Source organism: Gracilinanus agilis, chromosome 1 (assembly GCF_016433145.1).
Source record: "Gracilinanus agilis isolate LMUSP501 chromosome 1, AgileGrace, whole genome shotgun sequence".
NCBI lineage: Eukaryota > Metazoa > Chordata > Mammalia > Didelphimorphia > Didelphidae > Gracilinanus > Gracilinanus agilis.
The window spans coordinates 306,085,173-306,091,771 of NC_058130.1; positions in this window are offsets into that span (position 1 = coordinate 306,085,173).

Sequence of the window (6,599 nt, forward strand, 5' to 3'; positions counted from 1 at the left end):
ACTGACCCTGGTATTAATAAATCCCCTTGTTACCTATTCAAACCCTGTGGTGAGTCATTGTGTCAAAAATTAAGACAAGGGCTCAAGAGGAAGGAATCATTTTCTTTTATTTCTTGAGAAAACTCAGGCATCCATCTTGGAAGGAAGTACCTCCCTCAAGACTTCCTCCATCCATCAGTTTGATTGGCAGGGAGGGGCCCCCCTAGACTCCTCCCTCAAGAGATTTTGAAACTAACAAGAGAAACCCTCCAGTCAATCCTAAACATTTCTTACTGGCCCTAGTTTCCTCCCTGTATCTTCTTTCTCAAGCCTCTGGGAATAAACTTGTTTGAGCTGCCCTCTCCTACATACCCCATTTCCCTTATCTCATATACCTTCCTATACCTTCATTTCCTCCTCCAATCACCTTATAATCCCATATTCCCCTTTATCTTTCCTCACACCCACCTACTCAGCTTATTTAACTTATTTATTTCTTGATAACACAGATTATCAAGAATTGCTTCAGATAGCATAATCACAGCTATGTCTTTTATTTCCTGCCTTTCCTAGGGTTACTTCCATTTTATTGAATGCAGAAAAATAAAGTTTTAAGGTCAAAGTAGGATCTACAACTGTAACTCTATAAAATATTTTAATAACATCTTTTTTATTAGTCTATAAATTTTTCAAAGGTTACCCAGCCTTGTACAAATGCTGTTATAAAAATGGAATCACTAATCATTGCTAAACATTTATAATATAATGTAGTAAGCAGCAAATACCTACTTCCAATTTAATGAACCACTGCTTAAAAAATTTGCTTAGTGATCAAATGCTGTAAGAATATTTATAGCTTTTATAATTTTTTTAATTTACATTTTCCCCTGTGAAATACAAAGATTAGTACAGCACAAGAAAAGACTCTGCTCTGAAGGAATTTATAATCTCTTTAAAGAATACAATTCCTACTTTCCCTCAAATTTGTTATTCTCTTATAATTAAAGATGAATAGTTTAATTAGAGATTAAGGCTTCACTTAGGATAATGCATTTTTATTATGTTTTCTCTTATTTATGGCAAAAGAGGAAGTCATACAGAAGAATTTTTAGATTTAAAAATCTTATTAGTTAAAAAGGACATCTTTTTATATTTTTAATTCATTAATTTAAAAAATTAATGTTCCCAATATATCCTCTCATGAGATTATCTCTTTTAATAATTGATTAATTGAAAGGAGGGAAAGTAATAATAGTTTTTTAAAACCCATGAGTTTAACCATTTCTATTAATAGATGCAATATTTCCCAATCATAGGTTCCCTTGTCTGCCAAAAATAAAAAGAGGTAATTTTCTTATCATTATAATTGCAAGTTTGATCATTATACTTCAAAAGTGTTCTTTTTTTTTCCTGTTATGTTATTGTTCTGATGGGATCAGTTTATATGATTTTCTGCTATTCTCATATTTGTTGCTTATTAAAGTGAAATTATATTCTACTGACCACAACTCTCTAATCTATGAGCACTTTGTTTCTAATTACTAGCTCATGCAAAAAAGTGCTACCATGAATATTTTAGTATACATGGGACCTTTCCTTCTGTCTTTAACATCCTTGTTTCATATGCCTAGCAATAGAATCCTTGGGTCAAAAGGTATGAATATTCTAATAAATTTTCACCATACTATCTAATGCCTTCTCTCTATTAATTTTCTCCAGATTTTACTATATATCTTGATTGTACATATTTGTCTACATATTTTATCTCCCATTAGGGTATGAATTCCTTGAGAGGAGATACTATTTTTTTCCTTTCTTTATATTCCCAATGCTATTCCCACAAAATTCCACATGCTTTTATAAAATGTTTTGATCAATTTTCATCCACTAACCCCACATTAGAGTACTTATAGTCCCTCCAAAATTGACTCTTTGCATCCTTTGTTATCTTTATCAATTTATTGGTATGGTAGGAAACCTTAGAGTTGTTTTGATTTGCATTTAATTTTTTATTAGTGATTTGTAAGAAATTTTCATTTAAATAAAGTTTATAAATCTTATAACTTTATGTCCTTTGATAATTTATTCATTAAGGAATGGCTGATTGTCTAAATATTTGTATATTTACAACCTCAGTTTCCTAACCTACAAAATAGAGTTTTTAATATCATCTACCTCATGAGATTGTTGTAAAGATCAAATGAGATAATATACATAAAGTTCTCTGAAAATCTTAAACCATTATATAAAAATATTCTTTCTCTTTTTCTGCAGTTGCACACACACATTTTCTAAAGTTGTTAATTATTTCCACTAGCCTTTTAGTTGATTTTCTAGGATTCATGTCATCTGCAAAGAGTGATAATTTAGTTCGAACATTCCCTACTTTGAGCCCTTCAATTTTTTTCCTCTTTCCTAATTGCTACTGCTAGCATTTCTTGTACAATATTAAATAGTAGAAGTGATGATGGGCATCCATTCTACAATCCTGATCTTATTGGGAGTGCTTCTAATTTATCCCCATTGAAAATTATACTTGCTAATGGTTTTAAATAAACATTGCTTATTATTTTTAGTACAGACCCTTTTATTCCTAAACTTTCTAGTGTTTTCAATAGGAATGGGTATTGTATTATGTCAAAGGCTTTTTCTGAATCTATTGAGATATTCATGTGATTTCTATTAGTTTGGTTGTTGATATGGTCAATTATGCAAATGGTTTTCCTAATATTGGACTCTCCTTGCATTCCTGGTATAAATCCCGCCTGGTCATAATGAATAATCCTTCTCATAAAACTTCTATAGTCTTTTAGCTAGTATTTTATTTAATATTTTGAAATTTGTGTTCATTAAGGATGTTGGTCTATAATTTTCTTTCTCTGTTTTTGGTCTTCCTGACTTTGGAATCAGTACCATTTTTGTGTCATAAAAAGAATTTTGTAAGACTCCTTCTTTGCTTATTTTTGTCTAATAATTTGAATAGTATTGGGATTGGTTGTTCTTTAAATATTTGATAGAATTCACTTGTGAATCCATTTGGCCCTGGGGTTTTTTTCACAGTATTTTCCTTGATAGCTTGTTCAATTTCTTTTTCTGAAATGAGATTATTTAAGTATTCTATTTCCTCTTTTGTTAAACTAGTGTAATATGGAAAATGTTCCATTTACAATTAGGCAATTTATATTTTTGTAAATATTTACCCACTTCACCTAGATTGTCATATTTATTGCCATATAATTTGGCGAAATAGTTCTTAATAATTACCTTAATTTCCTTTTCATTAGAGATGAATTTGCACTTTTCATCTTTGATACTGTTAATTTAATTCTCTTCCTTTTTTTAATAGATTAAGCAGTACCTCATCTCTTTTATTTCTTTTTTCAAAGTACCAGCTCATTGTCTTATTTATTAATTCAATAGTTCTCTTACCTTCAATTTTATTTATTTCTCCTTTAATTTTTAGGATTTCCAATTTAGTTTTTAACTGGGGATTTTTAATTTGTTCTTTTTCTAATTTTTTAAGTTGCAAGCCCAATTCATTGATCTCTTCCCTTTGGATTTAGTTGTTACAGGCACTCAGAGATATAAATTTTCCCCTGAATACTGCTTTAGTTGTATTCCATAGGTTTTGATGTGTTGTCTTCTCATTGTCATTCTCTTTAATGAAGTCCATATTTGTTTTTATAATTTCTTCTTTAACCCACAAGTTTTGAAGAATTAGGTTAGTTTCCAGTTAATTTTAAATTTGCCTTTCCATGTACACTTGTTAAGTATAATTGTTATCATATTATGGCCTGAAAAAGTTGTATTTATTATTTCTGCTTTTCTGCATTTGCTTGCAATATTTCTATGTCCTAGTACGTGGTTGATTTTTGCATATGTACCATGTACTGCTGGGAAGAAAGTAGATATCTTTTTATTCCTATTCAGTTTTCTCTAGGTATCTATTAACTCTAATTTTTCTAGCATTTCATTCATTTCCCTTACTTTATTATTTATTTTTTCATTCAATTTATCTAGTTTTGAAAGGGGATGATTGAGATCTCCCACTAATATGGTCTTACTATCTATCTCCTCCTTGAGCTCCTTTTCCTTTAGAAATCTAGATACTCTGCCATTTGCTGCATAAATCTTTAATAATGATATTACTTCATTGTTTATAGTAACCTTTAACAGATTATAATTTTCTTCCTTATCTTTTTTTTAATCAGATCAATTTCTATTTTGGCTTTGTCTGGTATCATTATTGCTACTCCTACTTTAGAAAATGCATAATATATTCTGCTCTAGTCTTTTACCTGTGTGTGTGTCACTTTGTCTCAAATGTGTTTCTTGTAAACAACACATAGTAGGATTCCAATTTTTAATCCACTCTGCTATCTGCTTCCTTTTAATGGGTGAATTCATCTCATTCACATTTTGCATTATGATTACTAACTGTGTATTGCCCTACATCATCAGTGTTTTGCTTTTTATCACCCTCTCTCTTCCCTCTCCCTCCAATTATCTCCTTCTTCCCTTTTCTTATTCCCATTCTACTTCTCTGTGAGGTAAGATAGAATTCTATACCCCACTGAAGAGTGTAAGATAGAAATCTATACAACACTGAGTATACTTGTTTTAACCTCTCTGAGCCCTTTAAGATGAGAGAAAAGTTTAAGTATTACCTGTCACCACCCTTATCCTCCCCTCTCTGTAGAGATTTTTCATGCCTCTTTATGTTATATAACGTATCCCATTCTATCTTTCCCTTCCCTTTTCTCTCAATGCAACCCTCTCTATCAGCCCCTGATTGATTTTTTACATATCATTCATATCCATACATATCATATCATACATACATATTGTTCCATATCATCACATTTACATATATCATATCATCATAATTAGCTTATTTCACCCTTTTTCTGAGTAAATTTCTTCTATCTTCTCTACTACTAAGAGTAACTTTTGAGAATTACAGAAATCCTCTTTCCATGTAGACATATAAAAATTTTGACCTTAATGAGTCCCTTCAATTTCTCTTTCTTATTTGCCTTTTTGGACATTTCTTGTGTCTTGTGCTTGGACTTCCACTTTTTTTTTTTTAATTTGGTCTGGCTTATTCCTCAGGAATGATTGGAAATCTTCTCTTATTGAATGTCCATTTTTTCCCCTGAAAGAATATACTCAGTTTTGCTGGATAGGTGACCCTGGGTTGTAAACTCAAATCTTTCTCTTTCTGAATATCACATGCCATGCCTTTTGATCCTTTAATGTAGAAGCCACTAGGTCCTGTTGGTCCTGCTTATAGCTCCATGGTATTTGAATGGTTTCTTTCTGGCTGTTTGAAGTATTTTTTCCTTGACTTGGTGGCTCTTGAATTTAGCTATTATATTCCTGGAAGTCATCATTTGAGGATTTCTTTCTGGAGATAATCTGTGAATTCTTTCAATTTCAATTTTATTTTCTTGCTCAAGGATCTCTGGGAAGTTATCTTTGATAATTTCTTATAGTATAATGTTTAAAGTTTTTTCTTCATCATGGCTTCCAGGTAGTCCAATAATTCTCAAATTGTCTCTCCTAGATCTATTTTCTAGGTCAGTTATTTTTTCCAGTAAGATATTTCATGCTTTCCTCTTTTTTTTTCATTTCTTTGATTCTGCTTTATTGTTTCTTTTTTTATTAGACATTTATTAATATTCGTTTTTAATCTGTTTACATACTTTATGCCCCTACTTTCCCCTTCACCCCCCGCTCTCCCCCCACCCATGGCCAACGCACATTTCCACTGGTTGTAACATGTGTCCTTGTTCAGGGTCTATTTCCCATTCATGTCCGACTGAGCCCATGCATTCAAGCAATTGTTTATCTTATATGTTTCCTCTCCTGCAGTCCTTCCTCTGAATGTGGGTAGCATCTTTACCATAAATCCCTCAGAGCTGTCTTGTGTCATTGCAGTGCTGCTGGTACAGGAGCCCATTACATTTGATTTTACCATAGTATATCAGTCTCTGTGTACAATGTTCTTCTGGCTCTGCTCCTTTCGCTCTGCATCACTTCCTGGAGGTCTCTCCAATTTGCATGGAATTCCTCCAGTTTATTATTCCTTTTAGCACAATAGTATTCCATCACCAGCATATGCCACAATTTGTTCAGCCATTCCCCAGTTGAAGGACATCCCCTCATTTTCCAGTTTTTTGCCACTACAAAAAGAACAGCTATAAATATTTTCGTACAAGTCTGTTTATCTATGATCTGTTTGGGGTACAAGCCCAGCAATGGTATGGCTGGATCAAAGGGCAGGCAGTCTTTTATAGCCCTTTGGGCATAGTTCCAAATTGCCAGCGAGAATGGCTGGATCATTTCACAACTCCACCAGCAATGCATCAATGTCCCGATTTTCCCACATCCCCTCCAACATTCATTACTCTCCCCTTCTTTCATTTTAGCCAATCTGCTAGGTGTGAGGTGATACCTCAGAGTTGTTTTGATTTGCATTTCTCTAATTATTAGAGATTTAGAACACTTTCTCATGTGCTTATTGATAGTTTTGATTTCTTTACCTGAAAATTGCCTATTCATGTCTCTTGCCCATTTATCAATTGGGGAATGTCTTGATTTTTTATACAATTGCTTTA